This window comes from Glycine soja, chromosome 11, assembly GCF_004193775.1.
Source record: "Glycine soja cultivar W05 chromosome 11, ASM419377v2, whole genome shotgun sequence".
Classification (NCBI taxonomy): domain Eukaryota; kingdom Viridiplantae; phylum Streptophyta; class Magnoliopsida; order Fabales; family Fabaceae; genus Glycine; species Glycine soja.
The window spans coordinates 30,093,480-30,111,188 of NC_041012.1; positions in this window are offsets into that span (position 1 = coordinate 30,093,480).

Genomic DNA, 17,709 nt, shown 5'->3' on the forward strand with positions numbered 1-17,709 from the left:
GACCTCACAATCCCTCACAAACTCATCTCAAGCTCTTAGGACGGCTTCCTCTTCAAGCTCTGGCCTCTACAGATCTTCACACAACAAAATCTCTCAAACTCTCTGGAACTTGGACCTTTCTCTCTCAAGAACTCTCTAGACATGCAGAAGCTTCAAGAAAAGGCCAAACTCCCCTTCAAAATATGATTTCAGGCTTAAATAGGTGGCTTTGTTCGTGCTCGTGCGCTCAGCGTACTTCTGAACCGCTTAGCACACATTAGTGAATTTCGGCTTAGCGCGGCTTTTCTCGCTCAGCGGATGGACCGAAGCGGTGCACTTAGCGGGATGGCCCTTCGCTCAACGAATAGGCACAACTCATCCTTCTTCCAGATTCTTCCTCGTGCTTAGCCGAGGATTGTTGCGCTTAGCGGATGGCTCGCTAAGCCAGTGGATTGGCTTAGCGAGAGGGTGAAAATCAGCACTTCAAAACTTGCCTAATTATCCTGAAATTGAGAGAAAATGATTATTAAATACACAAAATAGAAGTACTACATATTTATTACCTATCTTTAACAAAAATTAATTACAACACTACAAAATAACCATAAATTGGAGGAGTTTGATACAATTTACACAAGTTTTATACATACAAGTTAGTCGTATCCACCGACTAACAACTCCCCTAAATTTACAGTTTTGCTTGTCCTCAAGCAAATAAAGAACAGTTCACTGGTCCCCAAGTGACAATAACATGCAGTGACTATGTACAAAGGTGTATGCAACAAAAGTTACTGATTTCACGATAAGAGAATGAAACAAAATGCCCTCATCACTTGTCTTTTACAAGGCATGCAGTTATCCAAAGAGAAGAATAAGATGCAACCTGAACAATTAGATGAAGTTAGGCATAAGACAAATATCAAGGAAAGTAGCTTACACCATAGTCTCACAGCCACTGTTTCACTCATGCACAAGTGTTTAAGTTATTCATTAATAACAACTAGCAAGAGGTCCAATCTTTGCACTTCATCTCATGCCATAAACTCAAAAATGTATTAATAGAATCAGAAGGACTTTCCCAAGCTTGTAGTGAGGCTTGGCTACAAAAATTCATTGGTTTTTTCTAGGATTCAAAAGCTTAGATTCTAAGAGAGCACAAATCCTAGACTTATCCAAGTGATCTTTTTAATACAATTAGCTTGCTCACTAGCTTTTCACTTTCATTTGCTTTTGACCTTATTACATCAGCACACATTTCCTTCGATTGCTTTCTTTTTCTTTTTTCTTTTTTAACACACAACTTATTTGTCGTGTGATGATGCTTTATCTCTTTCTTTGCATCCCAATTAGTTCCACTCCCCTAAATTTGGGGTAATGCCTTGAACCATATGCTCTCCTAGAATCTAAACAAGGTATCTGGAGATAATCATTCAGGTTTAGGGTTCAATTATTGACAAAATCATTCAGCTCACAAAGGGTGCAAATGATACAATTATAATTCAAGGTAAGCTTTTTGGTCAAAAGGCTTGTATATGCACAATCATGGCCTTCATCAAGTCCTCATTTATAAATTTCATTCTAAAATTCACAAATTGATGCAAAGATTATTAGTCACAGCTAGTCGTTCACTCACAGTTTAAGTTCACACTCTCATCGGTTTTGGTTCAAGCTTTTCTTTCATAATCAATCTGTCTACTAACTAACAATTCTAATTGCAAGTTCTCATTCTTGTTCTTTCTTTGCCTAACATACACACTTGCTCAAACTCATGAAAAGAAACACAAACTCAATCACAATCATGCATTCAATTCAAAACCAAATCATACACCAATTTTCACACAAAGATAAAAGTGTTTTATTGCCATATCATCAAAATCAAGTCAAACTGTTCCATATGCTTCAGAATAAGCAAACCAACTACCCATAAATAAAACTAGCAGTGTATACAAACATAAAAGAAATACTGTACTGAAACCATAATCATAATAATAATAATCCAAAAATAAAAAGCATCATCAGGAATCAACAATGTCAAGAGTGTATAAATTAGGGAATAAGTGAGAGCAACAGCTTCTCCAGATGACGAATAAGAAAGATCGATAATTCCTCCAACTGGGGAAGCAAGGGGGTCAGCTGTTTCTCCATTTGGTGAATCAGGAGGGGCAGTAGCTTCATTTGATGATGCATCAGAGATGATAATCAGAGGTGGAGATGGGGTAACTACTTCAAGCTCAGGAGAAGGAGGTGGATTCACCACTGGAGTTCGTGGCTCAGTTGGCATTAGTTCAACCTGTGCCAGTGCGAGCTCCAGAGGAGCAGCCTCATTGGGTCTCCCCAATGGAAGTTAAGCTTCAGGTAGGCTACTTTCTCAAGAAAATACTCTAGAGGTATGATTGGCCTATTCTGAGCCAACTCTCGCAGGCTGTGCATGCTAATTAGTTGTCCTCTGAATAGGCTCTGTAGCATAGGGACTAAGGTTTGCGGGTGTTGGACATTTGGTTCTATGGCTACTGACAGAGGAGTTAGGATGCATGATGAAGGGATGTCTTTGGTTCTAGCCCTCTTTCTTGATGCCATCTGCAAATAAAGGAACCAAACAGTTAAACAGGACACAATTTGTTCAAATTCAAAAACTGAAAAAGGTACTGGCGGCTTAGCGAGACATGGTCCGCTTAGCTGGCCTTCACAAAAAACAAACTACCACTTAGCGACAGGTGGGGCCGCTTAGCGGACGTTGCAGAACTTCAGCTTTTGCATAATTGGCTTAGCTGGCAAGTGCCCGCTAAGCTAAACGTCTGCCACAAGGATTTGCGCTAAGCTCCATGAAGGTTGCGCTTAGTGGCACCATACAGTTCAAAAAATACACTAAGTATGGGAGCTTACCGAGCGGGGCTCGCTTAGCTTCGATGGATGCCACGACAAAATGCGCTTAGCCCAGGAAAGCTTGGCTTAGCGCGCGACTATCAACAAAAAATTTGACTAAGTTACTTGGGCTTAGCGATTTAGCCTCGCTTAGCCATAGGCATCTCAGCAAGAGGATGAGTGTTCATCCTCAAAAGATGAACTCTCTTAGCGTGGTAGGCGTGCTTAGCGAGTTCTTTAGAGAACGCCTATATTCAATGAGTACTGATGAACTCTCTTAGCGCAGCATGCTCGCATAGCGAGTTCATCACGTTATCCAGAAAATGCAAAAAACACAGTTCGTTTTCTTGCACTTTTCAAGCCTCTAAAAGGCATATCAGACATGCAATATTCCCAAAATAATCAATACAGTACAAACGTATATAAAGTCCTAATCTTAAACTATTTCTAAAAAAGCATTAAAACTGATCGAGGCCGTACTCGAATCAAATAAACATTAGAATGCAGTAACTAGGAAGTGATCCTAGGTCGTTTCCCAACGAGCAATGACTAACCAAATGTTCATAATATGCTTCGTTACAACAGTAACAATTGGGGGGGGTGTGTTTGTTTTGTGAATTTAAGAACAAGCAGATTGGAATACGAAATTAATAGTATTAAAAACGTGTTGCTTCCTCCAATTTAGAAGCCATTCTCTTATCCTTGGTTGTGAGGATTTTACCCCTGGCAGTTAACCACTTAATCCAACCCTAATTAAATTTACTAAGCGAAAATCAATTTAGGGTTGTCAATATGTGATTAAGCAACACATACACCAATTAACCCCTTGTTCATCAAGCACGAACGTAATTTAAGCACAGAGGCAATTAATCGAACATGCAGCGTGCACAGATTAACAGAACACATGTGGGTTAATTGGTGAAGGAAAAACCGATAGGAGAGCAACATTAATAACAGAACCTCAAAGTGAGTTACACTTCATCCTTAGAAGGAAACAACACTAGAAATTTAGCCTTCCATAAGTTCAACAAAAGCAGAAAACGTAAATGAAACTAGAAGCAGAAACGTAAATGAAGCTAGAAGTAGAAAACGTAAATGAAGTTTAAAGCATAAGAAGGAACAAAAATGAACTTGCAATTGAAGGCAGAAAATGGAAAAATGCAATCACGTGAACAGTAATACAAAGCTAAAAACATAAAACCCTAAAACTCCATGCACTCAGCTTGGGTATTTTCTCCTGAATAATAAAATCCTTTACACAAATCCCAAGGCTACTATTTATAAGGGTCACTCAAAGTCACTGGGCCCTATTACATTATTTTGGCCTAAAACGAAATAAAAATAACTGAACGCAATAAAAAATGAAATTAGACGAAATCTAATAAAATTGTCTGCTCTCTTCAAGTCCAATCTGGCTCAGCCCATTAGCTTATAATTATCGTGAAATTGAATTAAAAACACCAAATTAGTCAAGGGGTCCCAATTGATAAAAATGAATAATAAATTTAACAATTAGAGTAAATCAGTAATTAAATTGGTGGCAAAAAGGGTTAAGAAATAGGAGAAAATAATGGCACATCAAAATCCCCCATACTTAGCCTTTTGCACTCCTGGGCAAAATGAAACAAAGAACAAAATCCAAGGATATCAAAGAGAGACAAACAAAAACATTTACATATTTCTCAATGAACATCAAGGAATGAAAGGAATGGGTAACATCTAACATCAAGAGATCTAAAGAGTCAAGACATTCATGAAAATCATCCAAGCAACCCAATCATGGCAAAATAGTTAATCAGCTCAAGTGATAAAGCCTCACAAAATATACTCTATCTCTCAAGTGTCTAGGCTACTATTTACCCTCAAAGCATCCATGAAAACCAACACCACATAAACTTGGCAAGATTCTAAAATTGACAATCAACCCATAAACACAAGCACATGAGGATCAAAAGGTTTTTTAAGGTTGTAATGGGGCCAAGGACAAGGTAGGGAAAAATATGGAATAAGTAGCTAAAACCCAAAGGAATAGAGGAGCATTGGGCAATAAGTGCATATTAAGAAAAAAATAAGAAAACCTAAAGATAAAATTTAAACATAAAGAGTAGAACCAAGAGTCTCATCATTCTTTTTCTATTTAAGATCTTATTCACTCAACTTTATTGCTTTTCTTTTTCTTTTTATAATTGATTCAACTTGAATTTTTTTGTTGCAGCGTAGCATTTGAGAAATAGCATATCATTCAGCATGTCCAACATTTAACCAATATACAATGCACATCAAGTATGACCCAAAATACATCATGAAGCATAGCCAACAAAACATGTTATCTAATGAAACAAAACACCCCACACTTATTCCCAAAACAATTCCAAAGCTCCAAAATTCCTTAAGGTTAAGGTGAGATCATGGTTTTTCACTTAAGGCTTGTAATGAGCTTCAAAATAAAGAAAGGAAAACATAGGCTCAAAGGGCTATCAAAGGAATTAATTCAAGGTAAGTCCATTTGGCTAGAGGCTTATAAGAACAAAATTGCCTAAATCATTTCCAAATATGCATGTGAATTAGGAAGCATCAACAAGAATCAAGCCAAGGCTATTGTGCAAGCAGTCAATGGGGCAAAACACACTAAATGATTATGATGATGGCTCAAATTCTCACAAAGGTAAACTTATCACTTTCAAATTGAGCTTTCAAAACTATCATGACATGTAGAGGAAAAACAAGGATTTAAAATCACAAAATGTTAAGAGACTTTTATTTTCAAAAAAATTACCCATTACTTGAGCATAACCTATAATTCAAAGAAAAACATGCAAAGTTGTACATACAAACAGAACTGACCTAAAATATTAAAATAGAAACCCAACAAAACTAACAAAATTAACAAATTTAACACAACTAACAAAATTAACAAAACCAACAAAACTAGCAAAACCAAAGAACACTCCACCATACTTAAACAACACATTGTCCTCAATGTAGCACAATTAAAAGATTAAAAGCAATTAAACCATCAAATAGAATCGGACAAGTGTAGTAAAAGCAAAGAAGGAGATAGGAAAAGTAGAACTCCCTAAGTCATGGTGGAGGAAAAGTAGTATGGAGTAAGGGTTGTCAATATGTGATTAAGCAACACATACACCAATTAACCCCTTGTTCATAAAGCACGAACGTAATTTAAGCACAGAGACAATTAATCGAACACGAAGCGTGCACAGATTAACAGAACGCATGTGGGTTAATTGGTGAAGGGAAAACCGATAGGAGAGCAACATTAATAACAGAACCTCAAAGAGAGTTACACTTCATCCTTAGAGGGAAACAACACCTGAAATTTAGCCTTCCATAAGTTCAACAAAAGCAGAAAACGTAAATGAAACTAGAAGCATAAACGTAAATGAAGCTAAAAGTAGAAAATGTAAATGAAGTTAAAAGCATAAGAAGGAACAAAAATGAACTTGCAATTGAAGGCAGAAAATGGAAAAATGCATTCACGTGAACAGTAAAACAAAGCTAAAAACGTAAAACCCTAAAACTCCCTGCACTCAGCTTGGGTATTTTCTCCTGAATAATAGAATCCTTTACACAAATCCCAAGGCTGCTATTTATAAGGGTCACTCAAAGTCACTGGGCCCTATTACATTATTTTGGCCTAAAACGAAATAAAATTAACTGAACGCAATAAAAAATGAAATTAAACGAAATCTAACAAAATTGTTTGCTCTCTACAATGTACATCAAGTATGACCTAAAATACATCATGAAGCATAGCCAACAAAACATGTTATCCAATGAAAAAAAACCCCCCACACTTATTCCCAAAACAATTCCAAAGCTCCAAAATTCCTTAAGGTTAAGGTGAGATCATGGTTTTTCACTTAAGGCTTGTAATGAGCTTCAAAATAAAGAAAGGGAAACATAGGCTCAAAGGGCTATCATAGGAATTAATTCAAGGTAAGTCCATTTGGTTAGAGGCTTATAAGTAAAAAATTGCCTAAATCATTTCCAAATATGCATGTGAATTAGGAAGCATCAACAAGAATCAAGCCAAGGCTATTGTGCAAGCAATCAATGGGGCAAAACACACTAAATGATTATGATGATGGTTCAAATTCTCACAAAGGTAAACTTATCACTTTCAAATTGAGCTTGCAAAACTATCATGACATGTAGAGGAAAAACAAGGATTTCAAATCACAAAATGTCAAGAGACTTTTATTTTCAAAAAAATTACCCATTACTTGAACATAACCTATAATTCAAAGAAAAACATGGAAAGTTGTACATACAAACAAAATTGACCTGAAATATTAAAATAGAAACCCAACAAAACTAACAAAATTAACAAATTTAACACAACTAACAAAACCAAAGAACACTCCTCCCATACTTAAACAACACATTGTCCTCAATGTAGCACAATTAAAAGATTAAAAGCAATTAAACCATCAAATAGAATCAAACAAGTGTAAGAAAAGCAAAGAAGGAGATAGGAAATGAAGAACTCCCTAAGTCATGGTGGAGGAAAAGTGGGATGGAGTAAGGAAGTCTCTTCCACCACTGCGTCCACTAAAGAAGGGTTTGTGAGGAATGGCTTAAGTCGGTGTCCATTGACCTTGAAGCTCTTGTTTGTGGAGTCGCTTTTTATCTCAACTATACCATAAGGAAAAACATTAGTAACAACAAAAGGACCAATCCACTTAGACCTCAACTTACCACTCATGAGTCCAAGCCTAGAATTATACAGTAACACTTTTTGCCCAACCATGAAGTCCTTCTTAATTATCATGCTATCATGGAACTTCTTGGTCTTTTCTTTGTAGAACTTGGCATTCTCATACGCTTCAAGGCAGATCTCATCTAACTCACTCCGTTGCAACTTTCTTTGCTCACCAGCTTGATCCATAGAGAAGTTTCAGGTCTTCACTGCCCAGTATGCTTTGTGCTCAATCTCCACTAGAAGATGACATGCCTTTCCAAAGACAACCCGATAAGGAGACATTCCTATGGGTGCTTTGTAGGAAGTCCTATGTGCCCAAAGAGCATCATCAAGCCTAGTACTCCAATCTTTCCTACTTGGCTGCACAATCAGTCCTATGTTGGAAATTTCTGCCTGTCCATTGGTTTGGGGGTGGTATGGTGTGGATACCCTGTATACGACCCCATATTTTTTAAGCAAGGCATGCATTGATTTGTTGCAAAAATGGGTTCCTTGATCATTAACGATTGCTTTAGGTACTCCAAACTTGCAAAACATATTAGATCTGACAAAATCTACAACAACCTTAGCATCATTACTTATAGTGGGCTTGGCTTCCACCCATTTTGAAACATAATAAACTGCAAATAGAATATAAACATAACCAAAAGAGATAGGAAAAGGACGCATGAAATCTATGCTCCAGACATCAAACACCTCATAGAATAGCATGGGTTGCTGAGGCATTTGTTGTCGCCATGTAAGTGAACTTTCTGCTCTTTGACACTGCTCACAAGTGCTACAAGTCTTCCACGCATCTTTAAAGATGGTGGGCAAATAAAAGCCACAGTCAAGCACTTTGCGAGCTGTCCTTTGAACACCTAGATGACCTCTCAGTGCGGAAGAATGACAGAACTACAGGACTGAGTCAGTCTCATGACCTGATCACGGCACAATTTCCCCAAGTAGGGGTCATCCCAAATAAAATGCTTAGCATCACTTTTAATTTTATCATTTTGAGCCTTAGATGCTAAGGGAGGAAAAATAGAAGCAACTGAATAATTTACAATGTTAGCAAACCAGGGAGTAGAAAAAGAATCACAAATACTATACAATATATACAAATGATCATCCGGGAAATCATACCGAATGGGTGAGTCCTCATCAGACACACGTTCGATCCAACTCAAATGATCAGCAACTAAATTTTGTGCTCGGCTCCTATCTCGGATCTCCAAGTCAAACTCTTGGAGCCAGAGCATCCATCGGATCAACCTAGGCTTTGAATCAGCGTTCTTCAACAAGTACTTTAGAGCTGCATGGTCAGTATAAACAATAATGCGAGTACCAAGCAAATAAGAACGAAATTTTTCAAGAGCAAAAACTATGGCTAGTAGTTCTTTCTCAGTAGTAGTATAATTCGCTTGGGCAGCATCTAAAGTCCTGGAAGCATAATATATCACCCTAGGAAATTTATCAATTTTCTGGGCAAGGACAGCCCCCAATGCATAATGTGATGCATCCCACATAAGCTCAAAAGGGGTTGTCCAGTCGAGTGCCTGGATGATGGGGGTGGTAGTCAGTACTTTTTTAAGGCAATCAAAAGCCTTTTTGCATTTATCATTAAAGTCAAACTCCACCTCCTTTTGCAACAAGTTGGATAGTGGAAGGGTTACTTTGCTAAAATCTCTTATAAAGCGCCTGTAGAATCCTGCATGACCAAGAAAAGATCGCACCTCTCGCACGCAAGAGGGGTAAGGCAATTGTGAAATAATAGAAATTTTTGCAGGATCTACTTCAATGCCCTTTGTCGCAACGTGCCCTTCGCGGGCAACCAAGGGTGAGGCTCACGGGTGCGCTTTCCAAAGGAGGAAAGATGTGCGGAGTCGCCACCAACGTTTATTTGTGGAAAACGTCAGAAAAACCAAAGGAAACCGGTCAAAATGAAAATTCTAAGTTTGGGAGTTGTATTTACGCTTGAGGAAGGTATTAGCACCTCTCACGTTTGTCTCAAAGGACAACAGCCTATTTTTTAGAATTGTGGAAATTGTGTTACCTTAACTTTATTTCTTTTTTTTTTTTGAGGTCGACAAAAGCGGGGCTCTTGCTCCTACGTACCCTCCATCGAAGAGGAAATCAGACCTACGTAGTTCTTTATTATGCGTGAATCAAGTGATTCTTTTTACTTGAAGGGTGATCATTTTAAGGCGTTGGACCTTAAAAATGATCCATTTTACTTAGTAAGAAACTGAAATGATAAACTTTCAAAAACCTATTTTTGTGGACGAGCTTGACTAGGCGAGTTTGATTTTAGCCTTAGTTTCACTTTAGTTATTAGTCAATTCAATTAAGAATGAGAAATCGCAAAGAGAAAACGTCCGATTGATTTTTCGCTTTACTTTACTAAAAGGTATTTTTTGATTATTATATTATTATTTTACCTCTTTTTTGATTTCCAACGTGGTTACGGCAAGACCGAACGGTCGGAATTCATTTTAACCGAAATTAACGGATGATACAATTCAAACGATCGGTGGAAATTTATTTTATTTTTAGATTAAGCGAGAAATGACTTAAATAAATGGCTTAAGCACGTCAAAAGAGGGTATAAAAAACGAATGAAAACGAGAATAAAAATACATGAAACAAAATGTGGACCACCACGGGTACATAGAATGAATTGAAAAGCTCGGTTTGAGGTACTTACCCGTTGAAGACTGAAGAAAACGAAGAACGAACGATGAATGTTGAAGAACGGTCGAGAATCTTCGTGTAATTACTCACGGAAACGTTACGGAAGCGCCTCGGCTTGGATTTTCTTCACGGAAATAATTTTCCTCAGCAATTTCGAGAGAGAGAAGTGCCAAGAAGGCTGAACCCCTTTTCTTCTTCACTCCTCCCCCTATTCATAGCAAAATAGGGGAGGAGCTTGCCACCCAGCTCGCCCAGGCGAGCAAGGTTGCTTCCTCCAGAAGCAACAGCCTTTTGGAGGAAGGATCTGGAAGGCCCAAGTGGGCCAGATTGCTATTTCTACCCCCCTTTTTACTAAATGCACCCCCTTCTATTTTTTTTGGTAATTCTTTTTCCCTAACGTTACGAAACTTCACGAATTTCGTAACGATACTTATTTTTCTTCCGCAAGGTTACGAATCCTTACGGATTATGTATTTTCTCTTTTTTAGCTTTCGAAGAAGTTACGGAAACTTACGGATTGCGCAAAAACACCTCTTTTCGATTTCCGCCACATTATGGAATTTCACGGATTGCGCAAGCCTACTTCCTTTTGATTTCTGACACGTCTCGGGACTTCATTCATTGTGCAACAAAGGACGCCAAGTGTGTCGAAGCGGCCAATCAAAGGTTGTATATCATCAAATAATAATCCCCGGACGAAATTAGGGTATGACAGTTGCCCCTCTTTACTTACCTCTCATCGGAGATAAGAGGAAAGCAAAGATAGGACACTGATTTCGTCCGTCTTGCCCTTTCCGTGATGACGACTCTCGTCTCTACTCCTTCTTTTTTCTTCTGCACAAAACAAAATACAAACAACAACCAGAACAACGAATATAATATACATATACACATATACACATATCTGGCAAAGGAACCGATCCGGAAAACAACAGAAGAACATATTCCCCAGTCACTAGAGGCTTCGCGCTTGATAATGGAGGACACATGAATAGCGCTAGGCAATGACATTCATGGGGCTCCGAAAAAAAGTGGAGAATGGAGGATTGCCTTGAGGGTCCGCACTTAGGCAATCATGAAACACAGCTCCAAACTCGAAAGTGGAGGACACATGAACGAAAACGCAATTCATGGAGCTCCGAAAAAAGGGGGAGAATGGAGGATTGCCTTGAGGGTCCGCACTTAGGCAATCATGAAACACAGCTCCAAACTCGAAAGTGGAGGACACATGAACGAAAACGCAATTCATGGAGCTCTGAAAAAAAGGGGAGAATGAAGGATTGCCTTGAGGGTCCGCACTTAGGCAATCATGAAACACAGCTCCAAACCCGAAAGTGGAGGACACATGAACGAAAACGCAATTCATGGAGCTCCGAAAAAGGGGGAGAATGGAGGATTGCCTTGAGGGTCCGCACTTAGGCAATCATGAAACACAACTCCAAACCCGGAAGTGGAGGACACATGAACGAAAACGCAATTCATGGAGCTCCGAAAAAGGGGGAGAATGGAGGATTGCCTTGAGGGTCCGCACTTAGGCAATCATGAAACACAGCTCCAAACTCGAAAGTGGAGGACACATGAACAGCGCTAGGCAATAACATTCATGGGGCTCCGAAAAAGGGGGAGAATGGAGGATTGCCTTGAGGGTCCGCACTTAGGCAATCATGAAACACAACTCCAAACTCGAAAGTGGAGGACTCATGAACAGCGCTAGGCAATAACATTCATGGGGCTCCGAAAAAAATGGGGGAGAATGGAGGATTGCCTTGAGGGTCCGCACTTAGGCAATCATGAAACATAGCTCCAAAATCGAAAGTGGAGGACACATGAACAGCGCTAGGCAATAACATTCATGGGGCTCCGAAAAAGATTGGCAGGACCGAACAGTCCACCGGGTTTTTCCACCTAAAAGGATAACATGATTTTTGTAAAGAAAAATAAATCATTCGCGAGAGCACCACATCTTAGAGAAACAATATACTTGTGCCAAGGGTAATCTTCCTTGTAACCGAGAATGAAAGGTAGGATGTCAACTTTTTGCTTTCAAATGAACATGCAAGGGAAACATCGGGCTAAGCTGAAAATAAATCACTCATAGTGTATAAAACTCACAAGGCAAGTGTTTTATCCTATTCCCAAACCATAATTGCACCATGACTTCATTTTGCACACGATTTCCTATCGAATCAAAGATCAAACGTACGATCACGGACCAATAGGATTTTCTCGAGGATAGTGTTTTTTGGAGAGGAAGCTGGGTGTTTCGGTCTTTTCCTCTTTGTTCATGTGGGGTGGGATATTTCCAGTCGAGAATGATTTCGAGTGGCAATCTGGCTTGAAGAATTTCTGTCCTCTTTCTTTCATTAATCAAGAATTGCTTCTTTTCCCTTTTCACTTCCCTTCGACCTTCGACCGGGAATCTTTCCTCTTCTTTTTTTGTTCTTTTCTTTATTTTCATCTTTTTTCTTTTTCTTTCTTCCCATTTCTTCCTTTTCTTTCTTTTCACTTCTCCTTCCCCATCCCTTTCTTTGGGAAATCGGGTTTTAGCATTCTATTCGCTCTCCCTTGAGGAGATTCTGCTGTCCTTTGCTTCGGGGGAAAGAATGAGGATTCCCTTTTTTATAGGCCAAGGTTCAAAAAGGTCTAAGGTTGTCTTTCAATGGGGTCTCTTATCTTGTGAACCCCAATCTTGATATCTGGGGCGAAACAAATTTGGGTGTCAAGGTGTCGATTTCGGGCCGAACTTCCATATTATTCCATAAGGCACACGTGACAATGATGATTTGAAAACAACGTGCAAAATTAGTCATGGCTACAGCCAGGTGGGCACTCAAGCATCCTGTTTATGGCATTGTGATACTACGGTTGGGAATTTACACAGACAGACCCAATGTTTCCAAGTTATGTTCTTTCATCAGTTCAATGAATTCATCCATCCTTATATCGGTTCATTCCGGAAAATAAACTCTTAGCATCAGTCCCTTGTTTCCAGAAGATACGTTTGCTCTTTACGAATGATTTATACTTCTTAACTATAACATGTCGACCTTCGCAGTCTTTCTTTCTCTTTACTTTTTGTTTTATTTTTATATATGTTCACTAAAACTATACACCTGTGGTCCTTTATGAGGAAAACCTTTCTTTGTACATCTATATTTTTATACATGACAAACTTTTTCTGTACACGCATTAGAACTCTTCTATTTACGTCACACGGTCTATATACAAACCCTATTTACATTCAAAGATTTTTCATTTTTCCCAACACACACTTATAGTTCACACAAAATTTTCTTCATATACACTCGTTGCTCACACACACAAGAATTTCTTTCCATGCATCATTTACACACAAAAACCTTCTATACACATTTTCCTTTTACATACATGTATAAATAAAACCTTTTCTTTTCTCTATGAACATGAATTTTATTCACAACGCTTCTTTCTTTTTATCATGATTTTGGTTCATTTTATTTTTAGGACGACATTCCTAAATGGAAAACTCCACACAACTCCGGAATTTCAAAAAACACTATTGACAACAATGAAGTAAATACTAACGTAACAGTTCAAACGACATGTATGCACAAAACAAAAGTCAATCAAAACGAAACAAACGTTAGTCCCTCAGTTAAACAAAAGATAGCATACAAATGATAAATGATGGAACATACGAATTTGGGGATCCCACGGTCATGTGGCTCCGTATGCCCCCGGACTCTTGGGTCACGGTAACAAAAAGTGGGGTGGTCGACAAAAGCAGGGCTTTTGCTCCTACGTATCCTCAATTTGTGATGAGGAACTCAGACCTACGTAGTTCTTGTTAACTGTGAGACTAAAAATAATCTCGGTGTTTTCTTTACCAAAATGCGAACATGCTTTAGTAAAGAGACAAAACTTCCAACTGATCAGAGCAACATATGCTTTTTGGATGAAAAACAATGTGTCTATCGGGGAAGGAGAGTATGTTGATGAAATTTCCTCATAACCATAAATGAGATTTTGGATGTTAGCACTTCGTTTCTAAACGACCATTTAGAGGAAACACTGGATCCAACAAAGATAGGAAAAAATCACTCAAAGTGTATCAATCTCACACAGGTAAGTGTTTTATCCTAATTCCGAACCATAGATATGTCATGACTTGATTTTGCAAATCATTTCCTATCAAATCAAGGATTACATGCGTGACCATGGATCAATAGGACTTATTTTGGGAATGGTTTTTAGGTAGTGAATTTGGCTTTGAGTGTTTTTGCCTTCTTCTTTTCTGTTTTTGTTTAGTGCGGGGCGAGAAAGTTGCTAGCGCACAGGATTTGGGTTGGCAATCAAAGGGAGAGGACCCCTTTAGGTCGTGGTTTCCTTTTTCTTGTTTTTTTTATTTGGTGACAATTCTGTATTGTTCAAATATTGTCTGGTCTAAAGACCTTTCTGCATGTTTCTTCTGTTTTCTTCCGATCCTTGATCGGGAATTTTCTTTCTTTTTTTTTTTTTGCTTTCTCCCACTCTTTCATTGGGAATTTTCTTTCTGTTTTGTGTCTTCTCCCTTTCTTGTATTGGGAATTCTCTCTTCTTTTTTTGTGTCTTCTCCCTTTCTTGGATTGGGAATTTTCCTTCTCTTTGTGTTTTCTTTCTGGTCATGCATGCACCCATGTGGACACTCAAGCATCAAGTTTTTATGGTCATGTGACACTAGGGCTCAGGATTCATTTTCCCTACTTTAAGTCAACCCAGTGTTTCCAAAATATGTTCTCTTATCAAATCATGCATTCATCCAAGTCCATTTTGGGCGTTCGGGAAAATTTTCACAACACTCACCCTTCAAATGTATACACATTTTTTCAAAAACTGGTTATGATCAGTGAATTTTTCAAAGAAAAGCTGGAAGTTATCTCTTTTCACAAGCATGTCGTTTTTTAGCTAGACAACCTTTATTATTTTTATTTTTATTTTTTTCCTTCCTTCTTATTCTTTTCTTGCTCGCTCTCTTTTTGCTCTCTTTTTTTCCATGAGGTATTTTGCTACCTAAACATACGTATATTTTTGTGAAGTATTTTGCTATATACATGTGTGTCCCAGGTATCTTGCTACCTAAACATACATATATATGTTTTGTGAGATATTTTTGCTATATACATGCATATCCAAGGTATCTTGCTACCTAAACATACATATATATATTTTGTGAAGTATTTTTGCTACATACATGCATATCCAAGGTATCTTTCTACCTAAACATACATATATATATTTTGTGAGGTATGACTACCTTCCGAGCTTGTGCTTGTTTTATTTAAATTCCTAGGATCATGAGCAACTAGGTGTGTCCTACTATTACTTGAGAAACAAAGGTGATCAAACAAGCAGAGATTTAAAAGTTACTAGGTTGCCTCCTAGTAGCGCTTCTTTAACGTCTTGAGCTGGACGCTTGATGGCTTGTCGGTCACGGACCTAGTACTTTGCTTACCTTTGACTTTGGACTTGGTCGCCTATTGGTCGGCCATGGGTCGTAAGCAACGCTCTAACCTTTTTGTGGATGAGCTGAGGTGAACTCTAGAGGTGATGGCGGTGCGTCTGTTGCCCGCTGCTGGCCATCCCCAGGCTACTGTGGTGTTTCGCCCTACGCCTGCCTGGGGACGCAGTACTTCTTGATGAAAGCTCGATTAGTAAGGGGCCTGATGCCCTTGCTGGAGGTGACAGGTACTCCGTAGAACTGACAGAGACCCGTAATTAGAGCTTGACAACTCCAAGACCCTGTTGGACTTCTTCGAGTCCACTGGGTGTCTTGCAGGCGCGATCCCTGCAAACAATAGATGAAATCAGAAATCAGTTGAGCGATGTGCATACTTACCTATGATGATGTGACCTTGCCGGGGGGGAACGGGCACCCTGTAGGACTACAGAGGCCCGTAACCAGAGCTAGAAACCCCAGGGCCCTGTTGGACTTCTCCAGGTCCACTGGGTGTCTTTGTGGGTGCGATTCCTGTAAACAATAGATGGTATCAGAAATCAGTTGAACCATATGTATACTTACCTATGTCACGATGGCATGACCTCGTTGGGGGAACGGGCACCCTGTAGGACTGACAAAGGCCCGCAACCAGAGCTGGAAACCCTAGGGCCCTGTTGGACTTCTTCGGGCTCACTGGGTGTCTTGTGGGCGCAATCCCTGCAAACAATAGATGACATCAGAAATCAATTGAACCATGTGCATACTTACCTATGTAATGACGACACAGACCAACTGATACATCTGCAGGGGGAGATTGGCATTGTGGTCACCGGGCAGAATGTTACTAAATAGCAACGTCATCCATATCCATGTAAAAGTGGTAATGTTGGTGCGCATGATCCACACTCGTCTTTTTGCAGCGGCACGGGTGAAATCTTGCCCCGGTATGCATAGTTGATGCGTGATAGCCTTCCTCTCTGGATGTGCTCGCACAGTTGGTCGCCCTCCAATATCAGGGGGTAGCCCAGGAACCGTTGAAAGGAAACCGTGGCCCCCGTAACCAGGAGCGCAAGTCTCAGTTAAGCATCTAAGGGCAAAGGACCTTATATTCTTCTAAGGTGTGGGTATGGAGCACACTGAAAATGAGGACGTGCAGCCCTCTGCAGGCGAGGGCGTGCAGCCCTCTGTAGGCGAGGATGTGCAGTCCTCTGATGGCGAGGACATATGGTCCTCTAAAGGTGATAGGTACTAGTACCCAAGGGTCCACCTTTATGAGAAAACAAGCGATCGGCCCATCGAGGGGGCCGGTCATCCAACAAGATTGGACACGAGATGTAGGAAATCTATGCAGTTAACATGATATTTAGGGATGCAGACGCATGCAACCTTTGTTGTGAAATTTGGTAACGCTAACCTCATATGAAACAATGCAATGCAATGGAAAGTTGTACAATGTTCATGACATTCTTTCCCTATTTTTTGATTTTGATTTTGATTTAATCTTTTTGGAAAACACAGATTGACTGTCCTTTTGAAAAAGGTGATAATTCATGCAACCTTATCCTATCTTTTGCAAATCTCTCTGAGAACTCCCTCAGAGTGTATGTTCTGTTTGATTTAGTCACTTTACCATTTTGGAGTGACGACAATGGAGCCGTTTGACGTTTAATCAATCTATTGAAATCCCAGGGCTTGTCTCCCTTTTTTTTCTGTTTAAAAACATCGACGGGTGAGAACTTTTGATCTGCCCCTATGTTCACTTGAGGCTCATGCACGATGCCCCTCATTGCCCCAGTGTAAGGCTTTGAGGTACCAATTGTTATCTTTCGTCATGACGTTGTAGCTGGGAACCTATTGGGTGAAAAACTTCTAATCTGCCCCTAGGTTCATTTGAGGTTTATGCATGGTGCCTTTCATTGCCCCAGTGTAGGGCTTAGAGGTACCAATTGTTGTCTCGTTTTCACAACCTCGTAGTGAGGAAGAATGAAAAAAGCAGTTGATTCTTGCAAAAAGAATT